General features: G+C 44.7%; 1 protein-coding gene across 1 annotated transcript in view; it reads left to right on the top strand.

Annotated features, from left to right (window-relative positions):
* LOC116806920 (F-BAR domain only protein 2) overlaps positions 1-19,355 on the top strand; it is a 69,607-nt gene that overhangs the window by 25,952 nt on the left and 24,300 nt on the right. The window lies entirely within an intron of this gene.

The raw sequence follows: 19,355 nt of genomic DNA, 5'->3' as shown, positions 1-19,355 counted from the left end.
TCTCAACATTCTTTGCAGGTACCCATCAAAGACCTGCATCTGTAGAAATGCATGCAAACCCCCTCCCCCAAGTCACAAGAGGATGGGGTCCTGAAATTTGTCCTGTCTCTGGATCCTTTATGATGACTGGTGGCCTTTCCTTGAGCATTGCTTGACTGGTATTGCTGAAATGTCTGAAAATCGGTGGTACTTGCTCCATAAAAGAATTATTTAAGAAATTAAAAACATATATAGCTTGGTTCAGCCTCTCTATAGTAGATAGCATTTCTGTCCCTCCCTTTTGCCTTTCAAGGATCATTTTCAGTGATCTGTGTGTTCTTTCTACAATAGATTGGCTTGTGGAAGAATGTGGAATACCTGTGGTATGTTTGATACCCCAGATTTTGAAAAACTCTTGCAGTTTGTTAGAGACATAGGCTGCTCCGTTGTCTGTTTTAACTTCTTGAGGAATACCTAGGGATGCAAATGCTTGTAAGAAATGTTTAATTGCATCTCTACTCTTTTCTCCTTGATGTGCAGAAGCAAAAATTGCTCCTGACAACGTATCTATTGATATGTGTATATGTTTGAACCGTGCAAATCACTGATATTGAGTTATGCCAGTTTGCCCTATCTGCAGGCTATTTAAACCTGGAGGGTTAACCTCTGTTTCTATTGCTAGTATGGCTAATTTTTGGCAATCTGGACATGATTGGACAATTGCTTTTGCCTGATTCTGAGGTATGTTAAACATTCTTACTAAGGCAGGTGCATTTTGATGATAGAAAGCATGGCTCATTCTGGCTTGTTTCATTATATTTGGAAGTGTATTCTGTATTGACATGGCTAACATATCAGCCATGGCATTGCCTTCTGCTAGGAAACCTAGGAGTGCAGAATGTGAACTAATGTGCATTATGAAATAAGGTTCTTGTCAAATAGAAAGAAGGAAAATTAGTTTTTTGAGTAAACTGTATAGCTGGTCATTGGAAACCTCTTTTAGCAGAGACCTTTCTGCCCTTTCCACTACACCTGCAACATAAAATGAATCCGTTATAAAATTAAAAGAAAACATGAATTTTGAAAAGACTCGCACAACTGCTGTTAACTCTATAATTTGTGAAGAACCTTCTACTTCTTCAATATCTGATTCCCATTTTTTTTTTGTCTCTGGATTTTGCCAAGCAATCACAGATTTTTTAGACTTCCCTGAACTGTCTGTAAAAAATGTGATTGCATCAAGGGGTGCATGACTACTTAAGGGCTTATGAATTAATTTTAGAGATTATTTTAGTAGCTGATGTTTCGGACAATTGACCAAAATTTTCCCTGTAAAATTTTCTAGGGCAAATTGCATAACCTCTGAATTTTGAATTAACTATTCCAAATAGATGGATGTGACAGGCAGAAAGATTTCTGCAAAATCCTTTCCTGAAAGGGAAAACATTCGTGATCTACCCTTTAAAATCAATTGTGATATAATTTCAGGGCAAGTTGTTAGAGTTTTACCCAGCTGACAAGATAGGAAAACCCATTCTGACATTATCAGATGGTCCTTCTTCTCTAGATCTCACTGGAATATTAGACTGTGAAGCTGTGGACTCTCCCCTAAAACTGCAAACAAAAAGACAAGTTAGGATTATACTGATGAGCCTGGCATGACTGGATGGCTCTCATCACTTTATCTAAAGCATTTTGGGCTTCTTTCTTGAATTTTTGTGGTGAGTTTAAAGCTGTAGATCAGACAGAAGATCAGTAGATCAGACAGAAGAGCTAAGTCCTGGTTTGAAATGCCTAACCGTGGACGAAGCCAGTTCAGAGTCCCTACCAGCTGCTGCACTTCATTCAGTGTTTTTGGATTTTTCTTTAGTTCAAGTGGTTGAGGAGCTACAGTTTGTTCTGTGATTCTGTATCCTAAATATTTCCAGGGAGGAAGTGTCTGTATTTTCTCCTTCACTACTGTGAGTCTTGCTTTCTCCACTGCTGAGATGACCTGATCTGTTGTCTCCTGCATTGATGCTTGGTCCTTTGCTGCTACTAAAACATCGTCCATATAATGCAAGATGAGGGAATTTGGGTATTGTATACAAACTGAGGAAAGTACTTTCGCTACATACCACTGCCATATACTCGGAGAATTGCGTGTGCCCTGAGGAAGTACAAGCCAATGATATCTTTTTAAAGGAGCCTGCTGATTTATTGATGGGATGGAAAAGGAAAATCATGGTGCATCATCTGGATGCAAACGAATATTGAAAAAACAGTCTTTTAAATCAATAACAGTCAACTTCCAATCCTTTGGAATCATAACAGGAGAAGGTAAACCTGGTTGTAAAGAACCCATTTCTTGAATCACTTTGTTCACTTTTCTGAGATCCTGCAATAACCTCCCTTTCCCACTGTTTGGCTTTTTGATTACGAAAACTGGAGTGTTCCAGGGACTGGTAGTTGGAGTTAGGTGACCTTTGTTTAACTGTTCCTGTACTAATTGCTCTAATACAACAAGTTTCTCTTCTGGTAAGGGCCATTGGCTGACCTAGACACATGTGTATTGGATGTCCACATGAGTTATAGAGTATTGTGTCCATCAACAGCCCTTGTTAGAAATCTGTTTCTAGTCTCAGACCCCATTGAGAAAGAATGTCTCATCCCCAAAAAACTATATTAGCTCCTACTATGAATAGTTTTGTGGTGGCAAAACGACCTTCAGGTCCCTCAAATGTGACTGAGTGCAAGCTACGAAAGCTTTCAAAGTGACCACCAATACCTGCCAGTTGGTCCAGCGTGGATACAATGGTCCAGTCCTGTGGCCATTTCGATTTCGATATTAGAGTGACGTCAGCTCCGGTATCTATCAGGCCAACGAGGGTGATGGTTTTCCCGAAATGCTTCAGGACACGGGTGAGTTGAGGCCGCCCGCGGCTGATGTGCCTGCTCCAAGCAATGAGGAATGTGTTGTTCTGTGACTCTGGTAGGAGAAAAGCTTGTGCTATGGTTAGTCCTTTAGGGATAAAACATGGAGGGTTTGGAGAGAAAGCTAAAACGGTGATTTCCTGTGAACAAGTGACAGATAACAGAGTTGGAATGATGTAGAAACCTTCTGCATGGGATCTGTTCACTCCCACTATTAAGAACTGACATGGTTGTGGTTCAGGTCCCAGCTGTCCTGTGGATACTGTGTGAGGAATGGCATTGGTAAGTGTTATAAACGAAAGTTTATTCAGCCAAATTAAAAAACAAAACAGTTTTATTTGCGGTCAAATTCTATCTAGCCAGCCACAGGAAAAAAAAAAGGAAAAAAAAAAAAACAGTGCCGAGCCCGGGGTCAGCCCTGGGTGTGCAACAAGAAGTCAGCCTCAGGAGAGGTTTTCCTCTATGCCCACACACTTCCATCCTGGCACAAGCAAGTTTTATAGGGATAATTCCGCCTGAGGCCAAGATTTTTGTAATCAGTCCTTTCTTCTATTCAGAGTCCATATGTTAATAATTCAGTGTCTGGAGTTTGTTGAATCCACATGGATCTGTCTGGGGATTTCCAAGATATCCATCTCGGGTCGTTCACGCGATGATCGGCGCCTGGGGTCTCTCGCATGGCCCATCGTCTGGCGCCTGGCTAGCTGTATCTTCTCACTTGTAAATTAGCTTCTTAACATACACCCGGTCTTGGAGGGGAGGAGAAGGGGGGGGGGGGGGGGGAGGCTAGTACAAATGAGGTAAATCTAACAAGTATTTAACATTATATATTCCATATAAGGCAAGGCGCAAATTATGTCTATTACCCATAACAATCCCCCACCTTCTATATTAACCCATTAATTTGCGCCCTAATTTCTGCCTCTACTGAATCCCAAGATTTCTTTATTTTTATTCGCTTTCATTTATTACATCTGGAATTTCCTGGTAAATTTTATAGTTTTGTTCTTTACCCTTTATTCGTCCATTAAATTTTGCTAGGGCCTCAGCTGCCCTGCTATGAGGAATTTCTTCTCCTAGTGTCATTATTTTTGGTACCTGATTTGTTTTTCCTAGGGCAGCTTCTGGGTCTGTGGGTAATGCTGCTATTTGCATCCCCTGCACCACTGAATGGATGAGTCTTATAAAGCAGGGGATGAGACAAGGTAGGAATATGACTCCTGCTACTGAACATAAAATGAAGAAAATTACTTTCTTCCACCAAGCCCCATCAAACAAATGGTCTCACCACGATGCTTGGAGAAGTGAGTTCCACTTTTGTACTGGAACATGAGCTACCCGTTTAATTTCTGTGGCCAGATCTCTAATGGTCTCCCCATAATCATCTATTTCTACACAGCATTGAGATTCGTTAAATTTTCCGCACACACCTCCTTCTCCAGCTAGTAAGTAATCAAGGGCTATCCTGTTTTGGTACACAAAAGCCCTCATTTGAGAGTGTTGTTGGGATAATAATTCAAGAGCATCCGAAGTGTGATTGGATACAATCTCCACCACAGCCTGCAATCTTATTAAGCGGTTTAGTAAATAGATGGGGGTCCGGTATCCCCACGACCCATCCTGAGCCCATGTGGCAGGACCATAATATTCAATGATCCTTTCAGCAGGCCATTCATCCTCTCCCCAAGTTTGTTCCCCACTGATGAGAGGGAATCTTTCTTTTAAGCTCTTCTTTTCTCGGTTCAGGGATTCATACAAGGGGGCTCCCAGTGAACTACTTTCTGACCTGGGTAGGGTGAAGAAAACAGGTCTGATTAGTCCTACCGTGCAGGATCCTTTCCAGCGTGGGGGTAATTCGCTGTAAGCCTTTTTCCCCGCAGATCCAGTGTAATCCATTAGGTGCTTTCCACCTGGTTGTTATGCTCTCAGGCTCATCCCAATACTTACTTAGTTGGCTGATTGACTGATAAGGGTTAGCTCCGAGGCTTTTGTACCAGCAAAGCCCAATTTGGTCACTCCATTCACAGTTATTCTTTTTCTCTTGGCTCCAGTACCCAGTAGGGCTTTCAGGCTGCCAGACCTTGATGTGGCTGGTGGAATTTATGGATAGAGTGGAAATGCAAGGAGTATATCCTACAATTTCTGAATATAACCCTCCCTCCCTGCTAAGGCAGAATGTTCCAATTACCCGTTGGTCTAGTACCCACCCCTCTGGTCTTTGAATTATTTTGGGGGTCTCACCAGCTTCCCATTTTAGTAGTTGCTCAGGGGTCAATCCCTCACCCCTCCAAGGCCATTTTTCTGCGGATTTCAGCCCCCCACAGACCTAGCAATTAGACAACTTCAATTCTGTGGCAATTTCCTGCATCAGATCTACAAAAAGGTTTTGATCAGAGGCAGGCAATCCCCACTTTGCATATTGTTTTTCCAATTGGTCATATTGTTCACTTAGGGATTTCAGCTTTTCTTGTTCTAGTCTCTTTTTCCTTATTTCAGCTTCCTGTCTTTTTACCTCTTGCATTACCTGTTTCATCTTACTTTCTGGATCCATCCCTTCTTTGTCCTTGGTAAAACAGAACATCTTATCATACTGTAGACAAACCCTGTCGTCCTGGTCCCCTAAGAGGTCCAGGATGACTGGCTCCGTTTCTAGAGGTACCCTGTTTTCATATTTTAGGTTATTTCCCACCCAGTAGGTTTTTCCCCCCATTACACATATACTAATTTTATTCAGATCATAACATACTGGTTTAGCTTGGAAATAAGCAACAAAGACAGATTCCTGCTTTCCCCCAACCCATACAGTGCGATTACATTTCTTACAAACTGGAATTGAAACTTCCCTTGTGCTCCTTCGATGTAGTTTATGAGCTGACTGTCCGATTTCAAGGTATGTTCTTGATTTCTCTTTGAATTTGTACACCCCCTGTTGAGTGTTAGTATCAGGACAACGTTTATTAAGCTTACCCCTGCTGCAGTTCCATGAGGTAGGAGGTGATTCCTCTGGGTATCTGCCACCAGGTTCCCCCTTCCCAGGATTGGGGAGGTTACTGAGGCATGAGGCTAGGCTCAGGCTCGCCCAGACTAATCCCACTGCTAGGATCCCTCTGCCGTTCCCAGCGCCCACTGGGGTGCGTCCAGCGGCGGGGTAAACCATCTTCTTGGCAGCAGGAATCTTTTTCTGTGGTTTCATACTCAGGCCGAGCTGCATACTTTTGCTTAAAATGCCTCACTGGTGTGGTCTGGACTGCGAGGTACGTTGTTCGATTTATGACACTCAACAATAACAATTTTAGCTTTTTGTTTGTTATTTTCCCCTTAATTCCTTCTGATACGAGAGGAAAAGAATAAGAAAACCTAAAGCCTAGATTATTGGATCTAATTAGAACAATCTTAGCCTTGTGGCTATTTACCAGAAAACGGCCAGTCAGGTCTTCCTCCTGCTCAACACACTTCCCAAACAACCCACTTGGTATGAACAGTTTAACCTTAAGACAGTATCTGCAAGGGAAATGTAGGAGAGGATAATAGTTACACTCTGGCATAGAACGCTTGATAGATGTGATCAGTTATTTACTTGACCGCTGTAGGGTTATTTTCAAATTTCCGGGGGGGGGAGGTGATTTTCCACTCTGGTGCCTGGTTTTGGAGATCGACCTTTTTTACCCTTGACGCGTGTGTCTACCCCTTTTCTGCAGTTCGTATAGCGGTATCTGTAGTTAAAAGAACAAGAAAAGGTCCCTCCCATTGAGATGTTAATGGGGCTTCCCGCCAGGTTTTCACAAGCACTTTGTCTCCAGGTTGTATTTTATGTATCGAGAAGCCAAGAGGGCTGTTTTGCATAATTACCCCCTGCTTTCGCAATTCTTCGAGATTCTTATTTAATTCTACTAGATATGGTTGTATTTGTTTATCCTCTAATTTCGGATGCCCTACAGGCATACCATGGGTATAAGGCATCCCATATAACATTTCAAAAGGTGAAAGTCCCGTCTCGGAATGAGGCATAGTTCTTATATTTAATAAGGCTAATGGGAGGCATTTTATCCATGACATTTTTGTTTCTAACATTTTTTTTGCTAATTGGGCCTTCAATGTTTGATTCATTCTCTCAACTTGTCCTGAACTTTGAGGGTGCCACGGGGTGTGGTATTCCCATCGAATGCCCAAAGCATCTGCCAATAGCTTGATGATCTTTGATGTGAAATGTGTGCCCTGGTCTGAATCAATATAGCTTACTAACCCATAGCGTGGCATAATTTCTTCTAATAAGATTTTTGATACTGTTTGGGCTGTAGCCCTGGAGCTTGGGAAAGCTTCTACCCAGTGGGTTAGCTTGTCCACCATGACTAATAAGAATTTGTGTCTCCCGACCTTGGGTAGTTCAGTGAAATCTACCTGGATCCTTTCAAAAGGTCGGTAGGCTGCTGGACGACTCCCCATTAACCTTTTGGAGTTTGCACGATTTATTTTTTTGCAAGTTATGCACTCTTGCACCTCTTGTTTAGCCAATTCATATATGCCTTTGCAGCCGAAGAATCTCAGGAATTGCTCTGCCAGAGCTCGGGCCCCCCAGTGTGTTTGTTGGTGTAATCTTTTTAAAATCTTCCTGGTGTATTCCTTTGACAACAATTCTCTCCCATCTGGTAACTTCCACTTACCTCCTTCTAACTGTCCCCTGATCTTCTGATAAGCCTCTATCTCCGTTTCAGAGGGGTGGGGGGCGAATTCCTGAGCGTCCCCTTTTTCAATCTCTGGGGCACTTACCTTTAGCAAAGCAGCACTTTTTGCCTCTTTGTCTGCTAAATTGTTCCCCCGAGTCCTGAATTGCATCTCGGTTTGGTGTCCTTTTACATGGACTATAGCAATAGCTTCTGGCCCTCTAATGGCTTTTAGGATTTGTTTAATTATTTCTTCATGAATCAATCCCTTTCCTCGTGTGTTTAGCAGACCTCTTTCTTCCCAGATTTTCCCAAAGGTGTGCACCACCCCAAATGCATATTTGGAATCAGTGAAAATTGTCCCCTTTTTCCCTTCAAGACCCAGCAAAGCCCTGTATACTGCATACAGTTCACATGCCTGAGCTGACCACCCTGCACTCAGGGGCCCAGATTCTATCATCCTTCCTGTCCTGCCATCTATGACTGCATATCCCGATTTTCTTTTCCCGTCTATGACCCTGGCAGACCCATCCACAAACCATTTTTCCCCTTCCTCGAGTTCTTCTTCTTCTAAATCAGGTCGTATTTTGGTCTGTAATTCTACCATTTCAACACAGTCATGGGGAGGATGCCCTTGGACTGCCCCAAACAGAAACTGGGCAGGATTTTGTGCTGGGGTAGTTTTTAGCTCCAGGTCCTGGGGATGGATTAAAATAGCTTAATATTTCAGGAGCCTTGCATCTGTCAGCCACTTGTCAGCTTTCTGCTACAAGATGCTTCTCACATTGTGAGGGGAGTAAATGGTTAATGAAGCCCCGAATGTTACCTTTTTGGCTTCTTCTACTAATATTGCTACTGCCACAATTGCTTGTAAGCAGGTGGGCCATCCCCTGCTGACAGGGTCCAGGAGTTTGGACAGATATCCAACTGGTTTTTTGGCCCCTGCCCAGTCCTGGGTCAGAACTCCGTGGGCAGTGTGGTTGTTCACATCTACAAAGAGCTGAAAGGGCCTTTGTAGGTCAGGGAGACTCAATACTGGAGCTGCCATGAGGGTTTCTTTCAATCCTCTGTAGCTCTCTTCATCTTTTTCGGTCCACTTAAGTCTGTCTGTGGTAAGTTTGTCATATAAAAACCTTACCTTTTCACTGTACCCTTCGATCCATTGTCTGCAAAAGCCTAAAAGTCACAGCAATTGCCTGACTTCTCTTTTTGTCTGGGGAGGGGGCAATGCAATTATCTCTGCCACCCGGTCTGGGTCTAGTTTCTTTTTCCCCTTTGTCAGCCAATGCCCCAAGTATTTCACTTCAGGTTCAGTGAATTGTAATTTAGACTTTGAAACTTTCAACCCTCGTCCTCCCAGGAAGTTTAACAGAGCTATAGTTCCAGTCCTTACTTCGTCCTCCTTAGAGCCAGCTACTAATAAGTCGTCTACATATTGCAATAGTTTGGTTCCCTGGACTGGCACAAATTCGCTAAGCACTTTTTCCAGGGCCTGACCAAAGAGATTTGGTGAGTCTACAAACCCTTGAGGAAGAGAAGTCTATCTTAGTTGTTGCTCTCTATGTGTGTCCGGGTCCTCCCATTGGAAGGCAAAATAATCACGGCTTCCCTCAGCTAGAGGACAAGTCCAGAAGGCATCCTTTAGGTCGATCACACTATACCACTTGTCAGCTGGGGACACATTATTCAGCAAAGTATATGGATTAGAGACCGTGGGAAACAGGGTTTTTGTTCTCTGTTTTACTGCTCTTAGGTCTTGTACCAGCCGATAATTACCATCTGATTTTTGGACTGCCAATATAGGTGTATTATGTCTTGACATGCAGGGCTCCAAAGTGCCTCTTTTCATTAAATCCTCGATTATTGGTTTCAATCCCTTCCTTCCCTCTAGGGGGATGGGATACTGTTTTACCCTTATGGGGTTTTCTGGTCTCTCAATTTCAATGTGAATTGGTTCCATGTCTAATTTTCCAGCTTCCCCCGGAATGTGCCAAACCCTGGGATCAATTTTCTTTTCATCCTCAGTAGTTAGGTTGTATAAACTTACCATGAGTTGTGAGTCCTTTGCAATTATACTTATTCCTAACATCACCATTAAATCCCTTCCCAATAAATTGTATTCTGTTTCTTCTACTAATAAAACATCCCCAACACAGATTTTATTATCAGATTCTATTTCTACATTCCTTAGGACGGGGACTTGAAAGGGCTCCCCTTTAGCCCCAATCACAGTCATGAAATCCTTACTTTTGATACATTCAGGAGGCAGTCTTTGAACTGTGGTTCTTTCTGCTCCAGAATCAACTAAAAAGACTAGTTCCTGTCTTTGGGGTCCAACTTTCAATTTTATCAAGGGCTCTCTTGATGTCCGTGACCCCAGATTATAAAGCCCTTGACACCTCTATTCTTCTTGAAAGACCTTTTCATCCTTTATTCGTTTCTTGCAATCCCTCTAGAGGTGTCCTTTCTTTTTACAGTAAAAACATTCAGGGGCACTTACCTGTTTGTCTTTTGGGTGTGTGCCGGCTTTCCCTGGGGCCCCCGGGCTGGAGCTGATGTCCCAGCCGTTTGTGCTTGTGCTTCCCTTACTGCTGCCACTAACACCCTGGCCTGCGTTTTTTGTTTCTCCTCATCCCTTCTCATATACACCTTTTGTGCTTCCCTCAATAGTTCCTGTAAGCTCTTCTCTTGCCAATTATCTATTTTTTCTAACTTCCTTTTTTAAAAGGACCGTTCCCACAGGGGAATCAGGGTCGGTACCAGAATACATTTGAAGACTTTTCCTGAGCCTCTCCAGCCAATCCGTAGGAGTTTCATCCTTCCCCTGGCATTCTCCCAATGCCTTACTAATATTTTGTCCCCATGGAACCGCTTCTCGAATACCTTGTATTACCATATTCCTTAGTCTGATCATTTTTTCCTGGTCTGCTTCCACCTGAGCATTCCATTATGGTCTTTGTTCTGGCCACTTTTCTGCCCCGCTCTCACCCTGCGGGTTCCTGAATTCCGAATCCTTTATGGCAGCCTGCCTTATCATATCTCGCTTTTCAGTACTAAACAAGGATCTTAATATAGCCGAGATATCATCATATGAATATATACTATTTCCCAAAAATTCGTCCAACCTTTCTGCCACCCCCAATGGATCATCTATCAATTTTCCCATTTCCTTTTTAAAGCCCTTACATCTCCTGTGTTAATGGGAATATTTACAAACCCAATTATTCCGGGAGCCGTAGGGACCTCCCTTAAAGGGTATAGATTAGGTCTGTCCCTTTAATCATCGCTATCCCCCGTGTTTTCTTTCCTTGTTTTTTGCCGAGTTCTACTGGCAGGAGGGGATGTGCTTTTCCCGGTGTGGCATGCGTGTGTGTGTGTTTCCCCGGGCTGTGTGGAGAGGGGGGGTGGGGGTTGGGACGGTCCCGGAGCGCCTTCATCAGAGACTTGTGTATTAGGTGGTGGTGCAGACTGAGCCGAGGGCGCTGATGGGGGAACTGCCGGGGCCAGTGCTTGAGCTGGGGGAACCTGGTATGGGGGGGGCAGGTTTTCTAGGGGTTCCCAAGTTTTTTCCGAGCTCACCTTGCTGCCAGAGGTTTTAATAGGGAACAGCCGCGCGCTGGCATATTCCCATAGCCTGGCATAGTCCAATTCCTCATTGTCCCATTCCTCTTCCTCATACAAGTGATCCAAAAGTGCTTGGCAGAGCTTACTCTCGAAGGTACCAAAGGCGGGCCAGTATTGGAATTTTCCAATTTCCATATTTCCCTATACTTCTACACAATAGTGTATCATTTTTTCTTTGGACCTTTTCCGTCTAACAGAACAGTCCTCCCAGTGTTCTAACATCCAGCCCAGGGGTCTTTCCCTCGGAATTTCAGGGAATTCGTCCTTTTTCCCTTCCCTTATTTTTGAATGCTTACCTTTTCTTGTTTCTAGGAGTTCACTCCTTCCCGGCTTAGGATTTTCCCTTCGTGGTCCTCCCCGCACTTTGCTGGTTTTCTGTCCCATATTAAAAAAATTCCTTACCGTATTCCAAGTCAGTGTCCACAAGTTGTTCCGAGAAGTCAGTTACCCGCGTGCCAAAATGTGTATTTCAGTCCAATCCCGAACTGAGTTTACCAAGTGTTTAAACCGGTCTTTTCCTGACCGAACCTTGCCAACCTAAATAACCACACAGCGAACCGATCTGTGGGGTTTTCGGCTTGAAAATGAGTGAGCTCTCTTTTACCTGTTTTCCTGGGCTCCCCGAGCCCAGAGCCGGTGAGGTTTACCAATTTCTCGAGTCCACGAGAATGTACCTTCCCTCCCCCGACCCGTCCGTGAGTGGATCCCTGTAACTCCCAGAGTTTCAGGTCGTATGCGTGTTGTGAGTATACCCGAGTCCTTTCGCTTCCCCTTTAGCCGACCACCTCCCTCGCGGGCTAGTGGAACTGCGGTATATTGGGGTCCTCACTCGCGCCGTGGCTATGCCACGTCTCACTCAAACACACACCCACCCACGCGCCACCCAACCATGCAGTACTCACGGCTCCTTTTCCCGCATGGATTCTTCGTGCACGTCGATTTTACGAGTGAAAAATTGCTGCAGCCTCGGAGATTTAGCTCCGAATTCTGAGAGCTCTGGGCCCGTTTATACCCTTTCCTTAATGTGGCTTTTTTTGCTGCTTTTGGAATCTGGTTGGTTCCGTGGAGTTCTGCAGTCCTGTCCGGCTGCTGAAATCAGCAGGGCACTGCCCGGATCCAGGATAGGGAACTCCCAGGATACCCCCAAACCAGATCACGTCAGGGGTCACCAAGTTTGTTATAAACGAAAGTTTATTCAGCCAAATTAAAAAACAAAACAGTTCTATTTGCGGTCAAATTCTATCTAGCCAGCCACAGGAAAAAAAAAAGGAAAAAAAAAAAAACAGTGCCGAGCCCGGGGTCAGCCCTGGGTGTGCAACAAGAAGTCAGCCTCAGGAGAGGTTTTCTTCTATGCCCACACACCTCCATCCTGGCACAAGCAAGTTTTATAGGGATAATTCCGCCTGAGGCCAAGATTTTTGTAATCAGTCCTTTCTTCTATTCAGAGTCCATATGTTAATAATTCAGTGTCTGGAGTTTGTTGAATCCACATGGATCTGTCTGGGGATTTCCAAGATATCCATCTCGGGTCGTTCACGCGATGATCGGCGCCTGGGGTCTCTCGCATGGCCCATCGTCTGGCGCCTGGCGAGCCGTATCTTCTCACTTGTAAATTAGCTTCTAACATACACCCGGTCTCGGAGGGGAGGAGAAGGGGGGGGGGGGGGGGGGGGGAGGCTAGTACAAACGAGGTAAATCTAACAAGTATTTAACATTATATATTCCATATAAGGAAAGGCGCAAATTATGTCTATTACCCATAACAGTTAGCATTACTGGTTGGGCTGTAGACAGCTCCAATCTGGTACCTGGAGACATTGTGCTTGGTAGTCCTGCAAAGATCTGCTGCAGTTCTGTTCTTGGTGGCCTGTGGTTGTCTCTGGCCTGTGAAACAGTGGTTCTTCTGTCCTTGCACGCCACTGAGTCGTGCTCGGCTGCAAGTTTCCTGGAAGATGGCCTGGACAACCTTGTACTGGGTGAAAACTGTTAGGTATTTTGATAAGGACCTCTGTATCCACTGTTTTTTGGAGGTGGCCTTCTTCGTAGTTTAGGACACTCTCGCTTAAAATGTCCTCTCTGGCCACACAAATAGCATGTATCTGTGGAATCTGTTGGTTTTCAATTGCCCCTTTAAATGCTGTTAGAGTCTCTGCAAGGGTTTGTGCTTGAATTTCTACAGCTTTTTCCTGTTGCTTTAGGGTGTTTTCCTGTGCAGTTGTGATGGCATTAGCTAGCACCTCTGCCTGCATGGCTGCTGCGTGTTCAGGGATACCCAGGTGATTGCAAGCGTCCACTAGCTGTGTTAGAGTAGGCTCAGGGTCTTGTGGCAATGCTGGTAATATTTTTTCGCAGTTTGGATTTGCTTTAGAAATTGCAAGCCATTTTAATAACTCTTCTCTGGCACGATCTATGGGAGTTTGCTTATCCAATGCCAATTTTAAATGGTCCAAAAATTTAATGCATGGCTCATCCATCCCTTGTTTTATTTCTGTGAAGTCTAATTCTGGTTTATTCCCATCAGGCACCTGGAGCAGGGAAGTCCTTGCTGCTTTCTTAATATCCTGCAGGATCTGTCTCTTAAGAACCTTTGCCTGTCTTTGTGGCTCTGTATAGGCTCCTTGCCCAGCAAGCTGATCTAGCGTTATATTTGCAGTGGCTGAAGTTCTTGCATAACCTCTTAAAAGGTCATTTAATAAACGCTTCCATGCCAGTTCCCACAGAGAATACTCTGTTGGAGACAGTAAAGACGTACAAAGCTGCTTTAGGTCATGAGGGGTATATACATTTGCTGAAAAGGTGGCTTGTAATAATCCTCTGAAATATGCTGATTCTCTCCCATAAGATCTAGCTGCTTTGCAAATCTCTTATTTATGCAAAGCTTATTTTTTCCCACTATGGTCCCCCTGCACCGGCAACATTATCTCTGACTGAAAAAACAGCTTGGAAGCAATCTCCCATTCTCCGTGCTGTACTGCATCCCTTCTGATCATCTGCCAGGTATCTGTGCCTCCTGATGTACAAAACTCGTCCTCAGATTCTGGGGGGCTACCTTGGGGGGTGTGGGAATATCTCTTTTTGGAGATCGGCATTCCTCCCGATATGGGCGCCGCCATTTTGGAGAGGGTGACTTTTGGGAACTCACCTCTGGTTCCCAGGGTCAGCAGATTGAGGGCGTGGCATCCCGGGGTGTGGGCGGCGATTTCAGGCAGAGAGGCAGACCGAGCTCGGCCCACAAAAGGGCAGTGTTCTGCGTCTGATGGGCAGGAGCTTAGTGATGAATTGGAAAGGGATTACTGGGACTCGGAGGATGGAACACGCCCACAAAGGGCAGAGTTTGACAGCTCTGAAACATGGCACTGGCCACGTGTGCTATTGTTCTCACCGCAGCATGCGGTCATCTCTCTCTCTCTGCTGGGAGGTGTTTTTTGGCTGTCGCTAGCTTGTTTTTCACTTTCCAATGTTACAAATTACAACACTGTCCTGAATATTGGGCGTAATTTAAGTTGGACTTCTTATTCTTTTCCATCCTGTATAATCTAAGTCCCACAGTAATCCCAGAACTTTAGGGTAAGCGTCTCAGACGTATTTAGAGTCGGGAATTCTGTGAAAACCCATCTAATGAGTTTTTTTAGCTCTTTCTTCTCAAATTTTACATCTTGAATTTCTGATTTGTAGTAAAAAAAAAAAAAAAAAAAAAAAGATCCTGCTCAGCTACAGACAGCTTGTTTCCCATTCTTTCTTACTCACCAAATGATGGTTTTCAGAGAAGCTGTCGTCCTTGGTCTTCTCCCCGGGTCTGGAAACGCATCAGTGTCTCAGCCTTGGCTCAGCCAGTTGCAGCTCTCTCTCTGAAGACATCCTTAGGACTTTCATAGAGTGTTCTCCAATCTGCCCTGGTTTCAGCCCCTTCTCACTGAAATGAACAGGGTCTATGCCTTTATTAATAGTCAGCTCTTTATTAAAAAGTCAGTTTGGCAGGGCGCTCAACGAGGAGCTCGCCCCCGCTGTTGTAGCTTCTCCCGTAGCCGAAGGGTGAGCAGGCGTGCAGAGTCTGTCCCTGGAGTCTCCGTGGCACGCTGGTAGCTGGAGGTGAAGAGGTGTGCAGTCCGTATCTGAAGTCCCAGCAGACCGTCTTCTCTCCTTTCCTCCCGGCACACTGGTGGCGGCAGGGTGGGGGGATGTGCAGAGCCTGCTGCCGAAGCCTAGCAGCAACTGTCCCTCTCCTTCCCTCCTGGCAGCACCAGGAAGTGTCACTGCTTTGCTCCTGCTTCCCATAGCCCAGTCCACTCTGGTCCTCTGTAGGTTATGGTGACAGGTCAAACACAGACTAGGGATGGGGTTCCCTTTTCCCCAACCAGCACACCCATCCAGCCCCCTCCACTGTGCCCATCTTTTCCATTTAGGGGTGTTTTTCATCCCCAAAACCCCCTCCCATGATTCCACTGGATTATTTTGCATCCCAGTCCTAGAATGGTAGTGAGGGTGGGGGAGGTAGGTGATTCCCAGGAACAATTAGCTAATTAACATTTCAATGTCAGTACTTAGCCCAAGCCAAGTGTCCCAGCCAGGCTGTTTTGTTCATAACACTCACCGGCTTGGGCTTTGATCTGTGACCCCCTCTGATGGCCTCAGATCCTCTGTAAACTGGGTGTTTTTTTCTTTTTTGGTGCCACCAGACCAAGGGAAAAGGTCATATTTTGATAGAGGGCAAATCAAAAATATCCCAAACAATGTTCCTCAATATGAGAAATCTCCTGTCCAGACACCAAATAATGTTTTGTCTATTTGAGCCAGGTCTCATAAGCTCTCATAGACAAGCATTATACCCTTGATAGCTCAGCTACCTCAGGTGGCATAAAAGTAGCAGCATGGCTCCTGTGGCAGTGTTGGAAACAAAAAAGTTTTAATAAAAGGCAAAATAAAAAAAGCTCTTTACAGAGAAAAACCGAGCCAGGGCAAGAGGTTCTTGCTCCTGCTAAAACACTTCACAAAAGCGATTTTCTTCTTTTGTTCTCTTCTTTTCTAGTGAATTGCTTAGGTGGGACTTTTTGGCTCCTGTCCAATTAGCTATCCTTAAGTTTGAGGTGAAGTCTCCAAGGTCTTATGAGATGTCTTTTAACCAAATTGGGGAGATAAACTTCTGGGCTTTTGTCCTTTTTAAGGAGACAAAGGGTAACTTGTTTACTCCATCAACAGGGGGTGCATTCCATCAGTGTAGGGGACTGGAGAGAGTGTGAGGGGGCACATGGCAGAGCTTGGCTAGAGGGAGGCGGCAGTAGAGTGGCAATGGCAGCGTCACGTGTGGCACGGCCTGCGCAGGACTAAGACGCGTGGAGAAGTGGGGTGCCACCGTGGGGAGTCTCAGAGGTGCCGTTCGGGGGGCACTGAGGGTGGGTGCGTGGTTGCAATGCCTGGGGATGCGGGCAAGTGAGAAGCAGGGGAGAGGAGGTGGTGGGGTTGGGCAGAGCTGCTGCTGCCACAGCGGGCACAACAGGGTGTGCAGTGGGCAGGCAGGCAGGGATGGTAAGGGGTGGGGAGGGTCACGGCGGGGGTGAGAGGCACGGCTGGGGGGGTGGGGAGATTCGCGGTGGGCTGTGCGGAGATGTTGGAGTGAGGCTGGGCAGACCTGATAGAAACCGACGCAATTACACCCAAAAATTGAGCGTGGGGACGGTGCACGCAGCATGCTGTATATTACGTAACCGGTGGAGTGGAATCAGCAGTTGCCACATCTGGCGGGGAAGCTGAGGGATAGGCGGGCTCGGCAGACCCCACGGGCGAGGAGAGGGTGGGTGGACGTGGCGCGATTTCCGTGTTTCCAGTCCCAGTAAGGGTGGCCGAGGGTAGAGCGGTCCCAGGGCCGGCATTTGGACCCGGAGAAAGTGGATAATAGGATTCAGAGACTGAGAGAGGAATGTTATCTGGCAAATTAGCATTTGAAGAGACAGTGTCTGGTGAGGGAGATAAGGTTGGAATGCCCTCAGCAGGGGAAGTCTGCAGAGAAATTGAGCTCTTTATATTTGTCTTTTCAACCGCTTTACTAATAGAATGAAAAAGAGGTAAAAACCGAGTTACAGAAAAGTCTTCATTAGTTTGGAGAGTGTATGTTCTTGTCCATACTGTGTCCCAAAAAGAATCTAAACCAATAGAGTGTGTGTTAGTGTCTGCAAACTGGGAAATAATCAATTTTATAAATTTTTTCAAATTAGTTTTTAAAAGACTGCCTTTAGAGAAAGAAAAGCTGTAAGCAGGTAGGATTTCTAGGATTTGTAAATTAAGGTCTCTCTCGATCTGGGATCATTTTAATTTACTAGATTCTGATCCCATTTTCCCGATTCCCCGCCAGAAGAAAAAGAGAAAAAAAAAGGAAAAAAAAAACCAAAAAAGGACCCAAGGTAAAAGCATGCAAAAAGGCTGTTTAAAACTGTTATGTGTAATAGATATAATTAGTGCCATTTCTAGTATGATATATGTGATATTGAATATTTGTTGGAGTATACACGTTTGTATTAGGAGTCCCCCCCCCACCCTAGCAGGCGAGACCTGGTGTATATAAGAACCTGATTTACACATAAAAGGATGACGCGGCCAGGAGATGGGACGCCCAGGCGTTGATCATCGCGTAAACGACCTGAGATGGATATAATGGAAAACCTTGGGCAGATACATGTGAATGCAGCCTTCCTGTAAACTTCATCAAGGGATTCAACAACTCCGGACACTGAATTCACTGAATTGTTCTTCTTCATCACCAGAAAAGAAAATCTTATTAACCTATGGACTCTGAATGGAAGAAAAGACTGACTGCCAAAATCTTGGCCTCAGGCGGAATTTTCTCTATAAAAACCGCTTGTGCCAGAATGGAAGTGTGTGGGTATAGAGGAAAACCTCTGCTGAGGCTGACTCCTTGTTGCACACCCAGGGCCGACCCCGGGCTCAGCACTGTTCTTTCCTTGTGGCTGGCTAGATAGAATTTGATTGCAAAATAAATATTTTATTTTTCATATTAATTTGGCTGGACAAGTTTTCGTTTATAACAAAACTTACATTTCTTCAGCCGAATGTGGGTCAAGGACTGCTGGGTGGGTGATCTACCTTGTCCGACTCCTGAGGATCTCCTCCCTGATGGCAATATGCAGGTTCATCATGTTGCCCGTAAAGAGAACACAAAACAACTGAAGTCGTTTTATGTGGTGCTTTATTGAGGGCCCTGGGAGCCTGAGGACTAATGTCCAAAGTCAGAGCCCCCCCGAGCTAACAAATCATTGCGTTTATATAGAGTCTATATCAACGGTTGCTTAATTCAACACATATTTGTCAACGTTACACTCCAACAATCATTTATTTACAAATTAATCCTTGTTTAAATTGAACATTTTTTATGATCATAAATTCTCTTCACTCTGTTAGGTAAACACAATGTATTCCCCCAAGATCTACCTATCCATCTTGTGAATAATGACATGTTCTACCACAGCCTACTCTTGGAATGTATTCTGAGATAAGTTCCTACCTCTCCAGTATTCCGTACTGCCCTTACCTAACAACTGTTTCTAACAACACACAGCCTATGGCCTACTAAGAATTCTAAGCCTTAGCCGAACTACTTCTACTAAACCTTTGCTAGTCTGAAATGCAACAAATCCCCCCTTTTGAGCATCCTTCAATCTTCCAGTTGCAAGGATGCTCAACCAGTAGTCTTCAGTCCGTCTTCTCGATTTACTGAAGGAGATGGAGGAGGCGTGGTACTCCTTGTCATTGCGTTGATCAGTCTCCGGGTATGAAGTCGTTCTTTGCTAACGATCCCTGCCATACACTTGTAAGCTCCGAGCACAACAAAGGTTAAAATCAGCAGCATTATCACATATTGAATTATTGACAAAATCCAACCAGAGACCTGGAGCCCCATAGAACTAAACACTTCCCCTACCCAATTGTGTTCTGCTTGTTGTTCTAATTTCTGGGTCCTATCCTCTACTTCTTCTAGCTGAGATATATCTCGTTCGACCTCGACTGTTACATTTGGAATATGGATACAACAATGATCAATTTTCTGATTTAAATATCCACATACCCCATGCTCTTTTAATAGCAATAAGTCCAATGCCATTCGGTTTTGTAAAGTCATCCTGCTAGTGGCTTGCAATTGTAAATTTAAATCCTTAAACCCCTTTTTGG

Source organism: Taeniopygia guttata, chromosome W (assembly GCF_048771995.1).
Source record: "Taeniopygia guttata chromosome W, bTaeGut7.mat, whole genome shotgun sequence".
Taxonomy (NCBI): domain Eukaryota; kingdom Metazoa; phylum Chordata; class Aves; order Passeriformes; family Estrildidae; genus Taeniopygia; species Taeniopygia guttata.
This window is presented reverse-complemented; position numbering and strand designations above follow the sequence as displayed.